The sequence below is a fragment of the Prionailurus viverrinus genome, chromosome D4, assembly GCF_022837055.1.
Source record: "Prionailurus viverrinus isolate Anna chromosome D4, UM_Priviv_1.0, whole genome shotgun sequence".
Taxonomy (NCBI): domain Eukaryota; kingdom Metazoa; phylum Chordata; class Mammalia; order Carnivora; family Felidae; genus Prionailurus; species Prionailurus viverrinus.
In genome coordinates this window covers 85,775,711-85,792,651 of record NC_062573.1, presented here as the reverse complement: position 1 = coordinate 85,792,651, position 16,941 = coordinate 85,775,711, and positions in this window count along the sequence as shown.

Genomic DNA, 16,941 nt, shown 5'->3' with positions numbered 1-16,941 from the left:
GCTGATTTAAAACTCCGAGCAGGAGGACCCCCAGCTGCAAAGCAGCGTCAGCTTCTCGGACTGGCACCGACCGAGACCACGCTGGCCATGCCCTCCACCTGTCTGGCGAGGCTCGTATCCGCAGGCACTGCCCAATGGCCCCTCTCGGGTCACATCCCCATAGGCCTCGAAACCCGCATGTCTTCCCTCAAGAGGAGCTGCTGGCCGGCAGGATATAAGTGTCAGGACCTGACAGAGGGAGCCTGCTGTCCCCCAACACTGGTGGCATGTGCCCTCAGGTCCCCTCACAGGAGGGGCTCGGATTGGGCAGGGCCCTGGGGGCCGCAGGCCCTGGGGGTCACGTCAGCAGTGGGGGTGCCGGAGGGGCGGAGACACCCCAGAGTCAGGGTCCGGGGGAGAGTGAGAGTGCGGTGGGGAAACCCTCAAACCCAGACTCCACAAAGCCTGTGAAATGGGCCAGGGCAGAATGGTCTCTAGCCTCTGGCAATCTTATTCCCCACGTACTTTATCTCAGATTAGAAGAAGCAATGTTATGGGGCGTCTGGGTGGTTCAGTCAGTTAAGCGTCCAACTTGGGCTCAGGTCATGATCTCATGGTTCCTGAGTTCGAGCCCTGTGTTGGGTTCTGTGCCGACAGCTCAGAGCCTGGAGCCTGCTTCAGATTCTGTGTCTCCCTCTCTCTCTGCCCCTCCCCCGTTCATGCTCGGTCTCTCTCTATCTCAAAAATAAATAAACGTTAAAAAAAAATAAAAAAAAAATTTTAATGTTTATTTTTGAGAACAGAGAGAGAGCACAAGTGGGGGAGGGACAGAGAGAGAGGGAGACACAGAATCGGAAGCAGGCTCCAGGCTCTGAGCTCTCGGCACAGAGCCCGACGAGGGGCTTGAACCCATGAACTGTGAGATCATGACCCGAGCTAAAGCTGGATGCTTAACCGACTGATGTGATACAGTTTTCAATCTATGTAACTGTATGATATTTCCCACATACTAAACTGTCCCAACCCATCTAATTTAGGTACATTTTAGAATTTTCCATATAAAGTGTCACACTTGAATTTCATTTATGATTATGAAATATTATAATATTTAACCACACAATCTAGAGGGTAAGGACTGGGCTATAAAGCTATACTTATAAAAGTACAAATATTCAGAGTCATTTTTAGAAAATATTTTGCATGGAAAACAAAACAATAAACCCCCAGCCAAAGCACACGTGTGCTCGCAAACACTTCTGCTTCCGTTCTCTGTCCCCGGGAGCTGGCTGAGGCAGGACAGGACATGTCCACTCAGATGCCTGTGGCGTCCAGGCGGGTAACCCAACTAGACCAAGTGTTAGCCGGCAGTTACGGGCACCGTGTGAGCTGTGGGGTGCGCGCTGCACCTAAAACCTTAGCAGTTGTATCTTTCCTTCTGCCACCGGAAGAGGCCCCAGCATGAACAGCTCAGGGACACACAGCGTGTACAAAATGGAGTGACTTTGGGAGTTGAGAGGGAATTCTGAGAAGCGTAAAGATTTTAAAAACGAACACTATCACTGTTACACAAAACCAGAAGGGCTCTTCACTTTATAACTTTTTTGTTTTAATGTTTATTATTTATTTTTGAGACAGAGAGAGACAGAACACGAGCAGGGAAGGGGCAGAGAGAGAGGGAGACACAGAATCTGGAGCAGGTTCCAGGCTCCGAGCTGTCAGCACAGAGCCCGACACGGGACTCGAGCTCGTGAACTGTGTGATCATGACCTGAGCCGAAGTCAGATGCCTAACCGACCGAGCCACCCAGGCGCCCGAGAAGGCCGCTTCACTTTAAGAGGCATCTGGCAGTCCCAGAAGATTTAGAGGTTATGTAGTCTAATCAACAATGAGTAGCAAATGAATTGAAAATATATCTGCATTAAGTCCTTCGCTACGAGGTACAGCTAGGGTGAACTGATTATCTCCAGCAGTGTGGAAAGAAATCAAGTTTGCACGTCTGTGTCGCTCAGGCTTTTTGCTCTAATCGAAGGTCAGCGTCTTCTCCCACCCTGCGGACCCTCTCCCCCAGCCACACTGGGTCCTCTCTCCCAGAGCACCAGCCCGCAGATTTAGCGTCTGTCATTCTGGCTTCCATTTAATTTGTTTCTAGAAAAGTCCAGATACAATTGTATTTGCAAACTGCGGAGGAGAGGGGAAAGCATCATATGTCTTGTATCGTTCACAGAAACTAGACAGGTTTTATTTCAGGCCATAAGTCATTTGAGAACACAAAGAGAACTTTGACCTTAAGCTGTTTGGTCTGGTTTTAAGGGGAGGAGCTCTTGTGCTTTCTTTGAAGGGTTTTTTTAAACTTCGGGCTTGTTTTGTTCCAGAGAAAAACTCATTTTGGATGGCAAAATATTTACTTTATTTGGTGTTGAGAATAAGACATCTCCGGGCTTGAATCTCCATTTGAACACTTACTACCTCTCTCACCTTGAGCTCGCGACTTCTCACCAAGCTTCTGTGTCTCCACCTAGAAAATAAGCGTGTTGATATCTGGTTTGGCTTCCTTAGCCCTGCCTACATTTCCACAAGTAGACTTGTCATTACTGTACTGATGCTCAGCCTTCACTGGCCATTGGAATCGCCTGGAAAGCCTGGCCCCTGCCCCAAGCACTGGGAATGTGAACGCTCCCTGGTGACTCTAATAGACGGCCATGGTCAAGAGCCACTGTGTTCAAGTCTTTAGATTTGAACCATCAGATGTAAATTCTATTTTCTGCTGGGATCCTGGATGTAGACATTAATATTTTTAATTCCTCAATTCATTCCCACTAAACACTCATTGAGTGCTTACCATTAGCAGCCTCTGTGGTAGGCTGTAGGGATACATAAATTCTAAGAAATTCTGTTTTTAAGAATTTTAACTAATGTGTAGAAGATGCATGTAGAACTTATATTCAAACAGCATAGATCTTGCCATAAAGGATTCACATTGTTGGCTATAATCCTATCTGTTGTTATATAATGGTCTGAAAATATCTCATAGACAATGAGACAAAAAAAAGCCGGTGGGGGGGGGAAGGTATACAGATCGGAAGGAAGAAATACAAATGTGTCTGTTCACGATGACATGGTTGTCTATGTAGAAAATTCTAAAGAAATGACCAAGAAAAATGACAAACTTCTGGAGCTGTTGGGTGATTAAACAAGGCTGCAAGATTGCAGGATACAAGGATGCTATATAAGATTCAATGCTCTCCCATATGCCAACAACGAACCATTGGAATTTGAAGTTAAAAACACAAAACCGGGGCGCCTGGGTGGCTCGGTCGGTTGAGCGTCCGACTTCGGCTCAGGTCATGATCTCGCAGCCAGTGAGTTCAGGTCCCGCATCGGGCTCTGTGCTGACAGCTCAGAGCCTGGGGCCTGCTTCGGATTCTGGGCCTCCCTCTCTCTCTGCTCCTCCCCGACTCACACTCTCTCTTTCTCTGTCTCTCAAAGATGAATAAATGTTAAAAAAAAATTTTTAAAAACCCCACAAAACCATTTTTAGAAAAGAAAATGGTAATTATGCGAGTGATGGGTATATTATTTAGCTTGTGATGATTACTTCATAATGTAAACATGTCAGAACATCAAGTTGTTTACCTTAAATATATAGTTTTTTTCAATTATACCTTACCAAAGCTGGGAGGAGGTGAACCACAACACCATTAACATCAGCACTGAAAAAAGTGAAATACTTAGATACAAATCTAACAAAATCTGTACAAGGTCTATTCAAGAAAAACTACAAATCTCCAGTGGAAGAAATCAGAGAAAATTTAAATAAATGGAAAGATAATCCGTGTTGGTGAACAAGAACATTCAATATCGGAAAGATGTCAGTTCTTCCCAAGTTGATCTACGGATGCAATGCATTCTCAATAAAAATTTCAGCAAGCTACCTTGTAGTCATCCACAAACTGGTCCTAACGTTTATTTTATTTTATTTTATTATTTTAGAGAAAGAGTGCTCGAGCTGGGGAGAGGGGCAGAGGGAGGGAGGGAGAGAGAATCTTAAGCAGGCTCCATGCTCCGCATGGTGCTGGATGTGGGGTTTGATGCAGGCTCAGTGCAGGGCTTCACGTGGGACTTGACCTGGGGTCATGACCTGAGCCCAAATCGAGAGTCCGAGGCTCCACCGACTGAGCCACCCAACCGACTGAGCTCCTGATTCTAAAGTTTATATGAAGAGACAAAAAGACCCGGAATAGCCAAAACAGTATTAAAGAAGAAAAACAAAGTCAGAAGGCTGAAATCACCCCAATTTCAAGTGTTACCGTAAGGCTGCAGGAATGAAGACAGTGTGGTCTTTGTGACAGACACATAGATCAATGGAACAGAAAAAGAGACCAGAAATAGACGCTCACAGACAGAGTCATTTGACCTGGGACAAGGGAGCAAAGGCAATTCAGTGGAGAAGAGGAAAAAAGAGTCTTTTTAACAAATGCTACTCAAACAACTGGAGAACCACATTAAAAAAAAAAAAAAAAAAGAACCTAGGGGCACCTGGGTGGCTCACTCGGTTAAACAGCCAACTTCAGCTCAGGTTATGATCTCACGGTTCGCGGGTTCAAGCCCCGCATCGGGCTCCGTGCTGACAGCTCGGAGCCTGGATCCTGCTTCAGATTCGGTGTCTCCCTTTCTCTCTGCCCCTCCCACACTCATGCTCTGTTTCTCCTCTCTCTCAAAAATAGATAAACATTAAAACAAAATTTAAACCCTTAAAAAAATGGAACCTAGACACAGACATTATAACAAACGGTACGGGAACAACTGGACGTCCAGATGCAAAACAAATGTAGACACAGATCTTACCCCCTTCACAAAACTAACTCAAGGTGGATTGCAGACCTAAATGTAACACACAGAACTGTAAGACTTGGAAAAGAAACCATAGGAGAAAATCTTGGGGACCTATGGATTTGGTGATGAGTTTTAAGACATTAAAAGCACGATCCATGAAGGAAAAATTTGGTAAGAAGGACTTAAGAAAACAAACCTTCCAAAGAGCCCAAATGTCCATCAAAAGATGAATGGATAAAGAAGATGTGGTTTAGGGGTGCCTGGGTGGCTCAGTCAGTTGAGTGTCCAACTTCGGGTCAGGTCATGATCTCACGGCTCGTGAGTTTGAGCCCATGTCGGGCTCTGTGCTGACAGCTCAGAGCCTGGAGCCTGCTTCTGTTTCTGTGTCTCCCTCTCTTTCTACCCCTAACCCACTCGCATTCTGTCTCTGTCTCTCTCAAAAATAAATAAACATTAAAAAAATTAAAAAAAAAATTTTTAACGTTTATTTATTTTTGAGACAGAGAGAGACAGAGCATGAACAGGGGAGGGGCAGAGAGAGAGGGAGACACAGAATCGGAAGCAGGCTCCAGGCTCTGAGCCATCAGCCCAGAGCCCGATGTGGGGCTTGAACTCACAGACTGCGAGATCATGACCTGAGCTGAAGTCGGACGCTTAACTGACTGAGCCACCCAGGCGCCCCTTTTTTAAAAATTTTTTTAACTTTTATTTATTTTTGAGACAGAGAGAGACAGAGCTAAAAAAAATTTTTTTAAAGAAGATGTGGTTTATATATCCAATGGAGTATTACTCGGCAATCAAAAAGAAAGAAATCTTGCCATTTGCAACTACGTGGATGGAACTGGAGGGTATGATGCTAAGTGAAATTATCCAGAGAAAGACAAATATCATATGAATTCACTTATATGAGGACCTCAAGATAAAAAACAGATGAACATAAGGGAAGGGAATATATAAAAACAGGGAGGGAGACAAAACATAAAAGACTCTTAAATATAGAGAACAGGGTCGCTGGAGGGGTTGTGGGAAGGGGATGGGCTAAATGGGTAAGGGGCATTAAGGAATCTACTCCTGAAATTGTTGTACCATATGCTAAGTAACTTGGATGTAAATTAAAAAATAAATAAATAATTTTAAAAAACCCTTCTGATCTGTGAAAGACACAGTTAAGAGGACACGGAGGAACCTTAAATGCATATTACTAAGTGAAAGAAACCACTCTTTTTAAAAAATGTTTATTTATTTTTGAGAGAGAGAGAGAGAGAGAGAGAGAGAGAGAGAGAGAGAGAATGTGAGTAGGGGAGGGGCAGAGAGAGAGGGAGACACAGAATCCGAAGCAGACTCCAGGCTCTGAGCTGTCAGCACTGAACCCAACCTGGGGCTCAAACTCGTGAATGGTGAGATCATGACCTGAGTCAAAGTCAGACGCTTAACTGACTGAGCCACCCAGACGCCCCAAAAGAAACCACTCTTAAAAGGTGACATACTGTAGAATTCCAAGTCTACGACATTCTGGAAAAGGCAAAACTATGGAGACAGTAAAAGGATCAGTGGTCGCCAGGGATTTGGGGGTGGGCATGAGTAGGTATTGTGCGGAGGACTTTTAGGGCAGTGACACCATCCTGTGATGTGTAATGGTGACATTATACATTTGGCAGAACCCAAAGAAGTGTCCCACACAAAGAGCAAACCCTAATGTAAACTGCAGATTTTAATAATAATGTGCCAATATTAGCTCATCAGTTGTAACAAATGTACCATGCCAGAGCAAGATGCTAACTATACGGACAGAGGGCAGGGAATAAAGGGAATATATAGGAACTCTCTGTACTCTCTGCTCAATTTTTTTGGTAAACTTACAACTGCCTTAAAAAATAGTGCCCACTAATTGAAAATATGTGCGTGTGTTGGGGGGGGGGGCGTGCGTGTGTGTGCTACAGAAACATCTCAGGCTCCACTTAATGACATTATTTCTCATGAGCATCAAAAATCTTGGAAAAAAATTTATTAGTAACACCTGATTGATTAGAAATAGTCAAATGTCCGAATGAAGGCAGGGCACTAATGGTCATTAGCGTGTCTAGAGGAGGAAGCCATGGTGTGCTAAAGTGGACAGGACACTCACAGGCAAAGTCCTGCCAGGCTGGGCTGTATCTTAGCTCCCCTCCTGGTGGCAGGTGTCCAGTCCTAAGGCATTAGTTTGAAATGTTGCCCTGAATATTATTGGACGGGCTAATTCTTGCAGGTCTGAAGCTGCATAAAAAGAAGGTACAATCATTTTTGGTAGGGGTGGTCTCATGAAAGTCTCTCCAGACTTTAGTTTCCTTAGCTGCAAATGAGGGTGAGAGAGTTTGAATTCAAATGGAATATTTTGGGCACATTAAGAAAGATAAATACAGGGGCACCTGGGTGGCTCAGTTGGTTGAGCTTCCGACTTCGGCTCAGGTCATGATCTCATGGTTTGTGAGTTCGAGCCCCGTGTCGGGCTCTGTGCTGACAGCTCAGAGCCTGGAGCCTGCTTCAGATTCTGTGTCTCCCTCCCTCTCTGACCCTCCCCTGTTCATGCTCTGTCTCTCTCTGCCTCAAAAATAAATAAATGTTAAAAAAAAAAAAAGAAAGATAAATACGTATAGGAGATAAAGGGTCTTGGACTTGGAGTTCTCACTCAATAAGGGAATTTCAAATTTCTCAACCGATCCTAACAGGCAGTAGCTGCAAACGTGTCCTGTAGGAGGTTAAGTAGGAGGTGCTCCAGACTGTGCGGCCACACCTGTTCACTGCCGTTCAGCCGCCGTATCAGCAAGCAGCCACACTGCCCGGCCACGCATCAAGGACAGAGCGTGAGCTGGACAGTCACTGGTCAGCAGGAAATGGACAATGGTCTGGAATTACCCTTGGAGCACCTGGGTAGCTCAGTTGGTTAAGCCTCCGACTTCAGCTCAGGTCATGATCTCATGGTTCATGAGTCCAAGTCCTGCATCGGGCTCTGTGCTGATGGCTCAGAGCCCAGAGCCTGTTTTAGATTCCGTGTCTCTCTCTCTTTTTCTGCCCCTCCCCTGCTCACTCTCTCTCAAAAAAATGAATAAACGTTAGAAAAACCATTTTTTTAAAATAAATAAACGTTTGGAATTACCCTTAACCAGGGTCCCAGACTTCTTGTGTCTGTGGCCTGACATGTAAATTAGCTCAAACCCTCTCTTTAGATGTCAGTGGAAGTTTATCAGTTGTGTTTGTTAGAATATCACAGGAAGGTGGTGCCTTAGAAAATTGTTTTAAGCCGTGCAAGTAAAATGAAGCAGAAGCCCACGCTCAGTTGGCTGAGGTTAAGACGAACATCTCCCCTCACTGAGTGAGCCCGATGGGTGGTCTCCTATGTGGGAGCAGATGTCTTAGGTAATTGCTGGCCGCCCCCCTCTCCCCCCCCACACACTCCCTTTTGGCTTTGACTTAGTGTTTTTAGCTTAAGTCTCCCTCTGAGGAGAACAATGTGGCAGTAGGGAGATTAACACAAAATGCTAAATGCTTGGGACTTGTTGAGACCCGTTCTCTCTCGGTAGAGGAAGGGACTCATCCAACTTGCCCAGGAAGCGCCGGGCGGGGACAGAAATTCTAGCATCTTTTTGGCACGTGCACTTGTGCCCTGTGTCCAAAGAAAGCTGTGCCGACCATGAGATGGTTCGTGGTTCTCCTTGCATCCCTGGCCTCCTCCCGAGGGAGATGCAGTGATGCTAGAACAGACAAAAGGGGAAAGACACTTGGCTCCCTGCCCGAACAGAGAAACTAACACTCAGAGGAAGAGAATCCGAAAGCAGGCTGAGATACATACACACCCACCGCACCATCTTTGAGCCAAATACGGAAATACAGCGACGTGGTGAGAACATTATGGTAACATTAACACATAATGAGAAAATTATGGAATAGACGCTCCTCTCCTTGGAATACGGAACCGAGAAAGACCAAGGGGAGATCGAGGATTGTATACGCATCTGGGCAGACGAGTGAGTCATGACAGATGGTTCTCAGTCCTGCAGTTAATTGCTGTACACAAGCGTGAGGGCTTTGTCCTTTAAAATTTGAAATTCTGTCTGGTAACCTCCATATGGTCGCCTGTCATTTGCACAGTTTTCTGTTAAGTCCTGCCTTATTTATTACACTCCAAACAATATTTGCAGAGCGTGTAACGAATTGGTACCAGGAAACATACTCATTAGAATCTTGTTTCTGAAAGCGATCGCTGGGTGTCCCGGCGCATCACCCCGCATTCCCGAAACCCCGATACTCACAAAACACAGAGTCGCCACAGAGCAGATTCGCTCTCATTTTCCAACATCACACGACGATGACGCTCTGTGCTCGTTCAGGCACACCTCGCTTTACTGCTTCGCCTTATTGTGCTTGGCAGAGCACGTGCTTGCTACAAATTGCAGGTTTGTGGCAACGCTGAGTCCAGTGAGTCTGTTGGCACCACTTGTTTCCAAAAGCATCTGCTCACTTCGTGTGTCTGGGTCACATCGTGGTAATTCTCACAATATCCCAAAGGTTCTCGCTATCGCTGTATTTGGCGTAAGGATCTGTGATCAGTAATCTTCGATGTTATCACTGCAGGTGTTTTGGGGGCATCACAAAGTATGCACGTGTGACAGCAAAGCGGGTGGATAAATGCGTGTGTGTTCTGAAGGCAGACGTGTGGCAACAGGAGAACCGGAAGCAGAAGGGGGGCCTGAAGACGGCAGGGAGCTGGGCCACCCCAGGATACAACTCCAATGGATGGGGACTTGCTTCCCGTGGATGAACGAAGAAAGTGGTTTCCTGAGACGGAGTGTGCTCCTGGTGACGATGCTGTGAAGAGTGTCAAAATGCCAACACGGAATTGAGAATATCACACGAACTTAGCTGACAGAGCAGCGGACGGGGTGTGACAGGATAGACTCCGGGTTTGAAGGAAGTTCTGTGTGTAAAAATGCTACCAAACAGCATCACGTGCTACAGAGAAATCGTTCTTGAGAGAAGAGTCAGTCAACGTGGCAAACGTCACAGTTGTCTTATTTCCAGAGATGGCCACAGCCGCCACCTCCCTGCGGGGTCAGCCGCCACTGTCCTGAGGGGTCAGCAGCCTTCAACCCTGAGGGAAGACCCTCCACCAGCAAAAAGATTGTGGCTCGCTGAAAACCCAGACAGATGATGGCTAGTGCTTCTTAACAGTAGAGTATTTATTTATTTTTGTTTTTTTAAGTGTATTTATTTATTTTTGAGAGAGAGAGAGAAAGAGAGAGAGAGGCAGAGAGAGAATTCCAAGCAGGCTCTGCCCTGTCAGCACAGAGCCCAAATTGGCGCTCAATCCCACAACTGTGAGATCATGACCTGAGACGAAATCAAGAGTCAGACGCTCAACCGCCTGAGCCACCCAGGCGGCCTAACAATAGAGTATTTTAAATGTTTAAAAAAAATTTTTTTTAAATGTTTATTTATTTTTGAGAGAGACAGAGACAGAATGCAAGTGGGTTAGGGGCAGAGAGAGAGGGAGACACAGAATCCGAAGCAGGTTCCAGGCTCTGAGCTGGCAGCACAGAGCCCGACGCGGGGCTTGAACCCAGGAACCATGAGATCATGACCTGAGCCGAAGTCGGACGCTCAACCGACTGAGCCACCCAGGCGCCCCTGTTTGTTGTTGTTTTTTTTTTTTTTTTAAGTAGGCTTCACGCCCAGCGTGGGGCCTTACACAGAGCCCAACATGGGGCTTGAACTCACAATCCCGGGATCAAGACCTGAGCCGAGATCAAGAGTTGGACACTTAACCAACTGAGCCACCCAGGCGCCCCAACAATGGATTATTTTTATTTTTTATTTTTAAATTTATTTTTACTTGTTTTTTATTTTTTGGAATATTTTTAAATTAAGCTACGAACACTGTGTCGTTAGACATAATGCTATTGCCCATTTCACAGACTACAGTACGGTGTAAACATAACTTTATGTGCACCAGGAAAGCAAAACGTTCACTTGACTCTCTTTATTTCAATATTCACTTTATCCCAATGGACTGGAACCAGATCCACAACATTTCCAACGTGTGCCCATCATTTTTCCCAATTTTGCACACATTGTAAAAAAGCTTAGCAACATCATTATAACTTACGTCATCTCACCAACAGCAGCCCCGCACACAAGTTCCTATTGGCGAATCTTTGGTTGTGGTTCTGCTGGTTGCCTCGGCCCCACAGAGGGCAGCGTGGCTCCAGAGAAACTGCCTTCTTCTGTTACCACAGCATGGCGCCCACAGCTCTGTTCTTGTTTCCTGTTGCTTCTTTGGACTGGTAGTTTGTGAGAATCAGGGTCCTCCTTGATAAGACCCACAGCAAGGCTGTGCCTCTCCCATGAGTCACTGCACTGCAATTTAAAACAAAAACAAAATGTTTTTAATTTAACTTTATTTTTAAAAATTTACATCCAAATTAGTTAGTATATAATGAAGCAATGATATCAGGAGTAGATTCCTTAATGCCCCTGACCCATTTAGCCCATCCCCCCCCCACAACCCCTCCAGCAACCCTCAGATTGTTCTTCATATTTATGAGTCTCTTCTGTTTTGTCCCCCTCCCTGTTTTTATATTATTTTTGTTTCCCTTCCTTTATGTTCATCTGTTTTGTCTCTTAAAGTCCTCATATGAGTGAAGTCATATGGTTTTTGTCTTTCTCTGACTAATTTCACTTAGCATAATACCCTCTAGTTCCATCCACGTAGTTGCAAATGGCAAGATTTCATTCTTTTTGATTCCCGAGTTATACTCCGTTGTATAGATATGCCACATCTTCTTTATCCATTCATCCATTGATGGACATTTGGGCTCTTTCCATACTTTGGCTATTGTTGATAGTGCTGCTATAAACATGGGGGTGCATGTGTCCCTTCGAAACAGCACACCTGTATCCCTTGGATAAATGCTGAGTAATGCAGTTGCTGGGTCATAGGTAGTTCTATTTTTAGTTTTTTGAGGAACTACCATACTGTTTTCCAGAGTGGCTGCACCAGCTTGCATTCCCACCAACAATGCAAAAGAGATCCTCTTTCTCTGCATCCTTGCCAACATCTGTTGTTGCCTGAGTTGCTAATGTTAGCCATTTTGACAAGTGTAAGGTAATATCTCATTGTGGTTTTGATTTGTACTTCCCTGATGATGAGTGATGTTGAGCATTTTTTCATGTGTCGGTTGGCCATCTGGATGTCTTCTTTGGAGAAGTGTCTATTCATGTCTTTTGCCCATTTCTTCACTGGATTATTTGTTTTTTGGGTGTTGAGTTTGATAAGTTCTTTGTAGATTTTGGATACTAACCTTTCATCTGATATGTCATATGAAAATATCTTCTCCCATTCTGTCGGTTGCCTTTTAGTTTTGCTGATTATTTCCTTTGCTGTGCAGAAGCTTTTTATTTTGATGAGGTCCCAGTAGTACATTTTTGCTTTTGTTTCCCTTGCCTCTGGAGACGTGTTGAGTAAGAAATTGCTGCAGGCAAAATCAAAGAGGTTTTTGCCTGCTTTCTCCTCGAGGATTTTGATGGCTTCCTGTCTTACATTGAGGTCTTTCATCCACTTTGAGTTTATTTTTGTGTATGGTGTAAGAAAGTAGCCCAGGTTCATTCCTCTGCATGTCGCTGTCCAGTTTTCCCAGCACCATTTGCTAAAGAGACTGTCTTTATTCCATTGGATATTCTTTCCTGCTTTGTCAAAGATTAGTTGCCCATACATTTGTGGGTCCATTTCTGGGTTCTCTATTTTATTATTCCATTGATCTGAGTGTCTGTTCTTGTGCCAGTACCATACTGTCTTGATGATTACAGCTTTGTAGTATAGCTTGAAGTCTGGGATTGTGATGCCTCCTGCTTTGATTTTCTTTTTCAAGATTGCTTTGGCTATTCGGGGTCTTTTCAGGTTCCATACAAATTCTGGGATTATTTGTTCTAGCTCTGTGAAGAATGCTGGTGTTACTTTGATAGGGATTGTGCTGAATATGTAGATTGCTTTGGGTAGTATTGACATTTTAACAATATTTGTTCTTCCTATCCAAAAACAAAAATTTTTTTTAATGTTTATTATTTACTTTTTGAGAGAGACAGAGTGTGAGTAGGGGAGGGGCAGAGAGAGAGGGAGACACAGAATCCCAAGCAGGCTCCAGGCTCTGAGCTATTGGCACAGAGCCTGACACGGGGCTCAAACTCACAAACCGTGAGATCGTGACCTGAGCCCAAGTCGGACGCTTAACCGACTGAGCCACCCAGGAGCCCCAATGATATTTAAAGTGAGCTCAGAGTTACGTGACCCCAATTTGATAGCAAGATGCAGAGAAAGCTACTTAGAAACGTGACCCAGGCAATTCCTGGTGTGGCTCACTTTCCTCCCAGGGGTCTTACCAAGCAGGGCTCCCTCCCTCTGCGGCAGTGCTGACTCACTTTGCCTACAGTCTTCTTCTGCATAATTTTCCTTTGAGGAGGGGTGAGGAAGGCGGGAGAGTGGGAGAAGAGGGGAAGGAGAGGAAGTCACACCATGTTGCTTCTCTCTCATGTTGGGCATGAGGATGGTCCTGCCCAGGACATGACTTATTTTACGTCTTGGGTGTGGTGCTACACTGAGCCTCCTCCGTGAGCTGGAATGTCACCATGGCACTTCTGGAAAAGAGATTCGATGTCACCTCTGATGGCAAGTAAGCGAGAAACACAAGGGCAAAAATGATCATCAGGCAGACGATGAGGACAAAGGACACTGGAAGCCATCATTTCTGAAGTGATGGTCAGAGAAAGAAATAAGGTTCTAACCTCAGAACACCCCCAAACAAGGGGGGAGGGTTGGTGAACAAGTCCCTCTTCCCATCACGTGCTGTTGAGAAAGGGCGTGAAAGAGCGGAAGATACAAAGGAAGGGAAGAGAAGAGAAGCCTGAGCTCTGCTGCAGGGGGAGGGTGGGAAGGGGTCCCTGGGGCCTCCAAGCTCAACCGCTTGTGTCTTCAAGCTGAGAAAAAAGTAGAGAAAAGGCAAAAATCTATGAAGTCTCATGAATAAATAGATGCTTAATGGGAGGGAAGAGAAAAGAGAGACTCCCAGACTTCTCCCTGGAAGAAGGAGGGATGGGGGAGAAGGAGAGAGCCCCAGTGGCAGGAATGAGGTTCAGCCCCAGCCCAGGATGAAGTGAACCCCAGAAGCCAAGGCAGGCGGAATTGAGGGATCCCCAAGCAGGGGGAGTGGAGGGTACCAACCCCCAAGCCAAGGATGAACTGGCTTTGGCATTCAATTCAACTTGAGTGTGAGCCGAGCTGCCCCACGTCTACGTGGCCACAGCCCAGGAAGGCAAGGACACAGAGGTGGCCATGCCCCGTAGTCTGGGGGGGGAGGGGACCCTGGGGTCCTTTCAGAGATGAGGGCTGCCTCGGGGCAGCAAGACTTTAAGATGGCAAAGTGGAGGCTTCTCAGACCTCTCTTTTCTCTTCACCCTTAAGAAAATGGTCAGGCAATTAGGAACAGAAACAGAAATCCCATCACATAAAGAACATAAGAGAACTGAAATAACGGAAGAGAACACCTCTACTGCCACACCCTGACATCCTTGAAGCAGGGCGGCCAGAGGCAGGGGAGCTCAGACACCATGAGAACACGACAAGGGCAGGGGGTGGGGAAACGGCCCAGACAAGCCGCGTTCCTGTGGTATGCCACCCAGCGAGGCTTGTTGAGTTTCAGAGTATTTGATGAGAAATCTTGGGGTAAATAGCTATACTGATGTAAGTCCTTTGGAAGTACAAATGCTGTGATGGCTACTACGAGCATGAGCAGAAAGGAAGGAGAGCGGTTGCCATGGGAGCGCTCGGAGCCAAGAACAAGACTTGGGGCCTGGGCTCACGCGCATCTAATTAGTCTTATCTTCAGTGTTTGCAGGAAGAGCTCCCAGGTCAGGGGCTTTCAACCTGTTTGTTCTGGACCATCAACAAGAAATACATTTTTTAAAAGTTTATTTATTTATTTTGAGAGAGACAGAGAGACAGAGAGAGAGAGAGAGAGAGACAGAGAGAGAGAGCACACAAGCAGGGGAGGGGCAGAGAGAGAGGGAGAGAGAATCCCAAGCGGGCTCTGCACTGTCAGCACAGAGCCCGACGCGGGGCTCAAACTCAGGAACCATGAAGATTTATGACCTGAGCCAAAGTTGGACACTTAACTGACTGAGCCCCCAGGCGCCCCTAAAAGTGCACACTCTTATGACATAAGATTCATTCTGATGTTTTCTACATAGTTTTATTCTGCTTTATTTTTCTTTTTTTTTTCTTTTTTTTTTTTTTTTTTTTAATTTTTTTTTTTTTTTCAACGTTTATTTATTTTTGGGACAGAGAGAGACAGAGCATGAACGGGGGAGGGGCAGAGAGAGAGGGAAACACAGATTCGGAAACAGGCTCCAGGCTCTGAGCCATCAGCCCAGAGCCCGACGCGGGGCTCGAACTCACGGACCGGGAGATCGTGACCTGGCTGAAGTCGGACGCTTAACCGACTGCGCCACCCAGGCGCCCCTCTGCTTTATTTTTCAAACACAGCTGTGGTGAAAAGACGATCCCCAGTGATCTCCACCTCCTGGAGTCCACACCTTTTGATAATCCCCTCCCCTGACTGAGGGCAGGACCTGCAACTCAACATCTCTAACCATTGGAAACGCAAACCAAAAGCACAATGAGATACCACCTTTCACCCATTAAGAGGGCTACCATCAATACACTACAAAGTACCAAGTATTGGCAAGGATATGGAGAATGGGGACACTTTGCACTGTTAATGGAAATGAAAATGGTTTAAAAACTTCTTACCAGACACGTCACCAGAGGCAAGGGAAACAAAAGCAAAAGTGAACTACTGGAACCTCATCAAAATAAAAAGCTTCTGCACAGCGAAGGAAACAATCAGCAAAACTAAAAGGCAACCAATGGAATGGGAGAAGATATTTGCAAATGACATATCTGATAAAGGGTTAGTATCCAAAATATATAAAAAATTTATACAACTCAACACCCAAAAAACAGATAATCCAGGTTTAAAATGGGCAGAAGACATGAATAGACGCTTTTCCAAACAAGACATCCAGATGGTCAACAGACACATGAAATGATGCTCAACATCACTCACTGTCAGGAAAACAGAAATAAAAACCACACTGAGATACCACCTCACACCTATCAAAATGGCTAAAATTAACGACACAAGAAAAAATAGGTGTTGGTGAGGATGTAGAGAAAGGGGAACCATTTTGCACTGTTGGTGGGAATGCAAACTGGTGCAGCCGCTCTGGGAAACAGTATGGACTTTCCTCAAAAAATTAAAAATAGACCTGCCCTACAACCCAGCAATTGCACTACTAGGTATTTACTCAAAGAACATAAAAATACTAATTCAAAGGGATATGTGCACCTCAATATATATAGCAGCATTATCAACAATAGCCAGGTTATAGAAGCAGCCTGTGTCCATCGACTGATGAATGGATAAAGGAGATGTGGTATGTATACACGATGGAATATTACTCACCCATCAAAAAGAATGAAATCTTGCCATTTGCAATGGCATGGACAGAGCTAGAGAGTATTATGCTAAGTGAAATAAGTCAGTCAGAGAAAGACAAATACCATATGATTTCACTTATATGTGGAATTTAAGAACAAAACAAATGAGCAAAGGGTGGGGGCGGGGCGGAGAGAAAGAGAAACCAACCAAGAAACAGACTCTTAACTGCAGAGAACACAAGGATGGTTACCAGAGGGGGGTGGGGGCTGAGTTAAATAGATGTGGGGCTTAAGGAGGGCACATGTGATGAGCACCAGGTGATGTGTGAAAGTGTTGAATTGATATATTGTATACCTGAATCTAATATTACATTGTTTGTTAACTGGAATTTAAACAAAAACTTAAAAATATATTTATTAAAAATGGCTGAGATATTAAAATTTGTGTCTATGTATTTCACTGCAATTTAAAATAATTTGTAAAAACTCTGATAGAGCCACTCACCTGGGAGGCTCAGTCGGCTGAGTGTTCAAGTCTTGATTGTAGCTCAGGTCATGATCCCAGGTCGTGAGATGGAGCCCTGTGTTGGGTGGGCTCCTTGCTG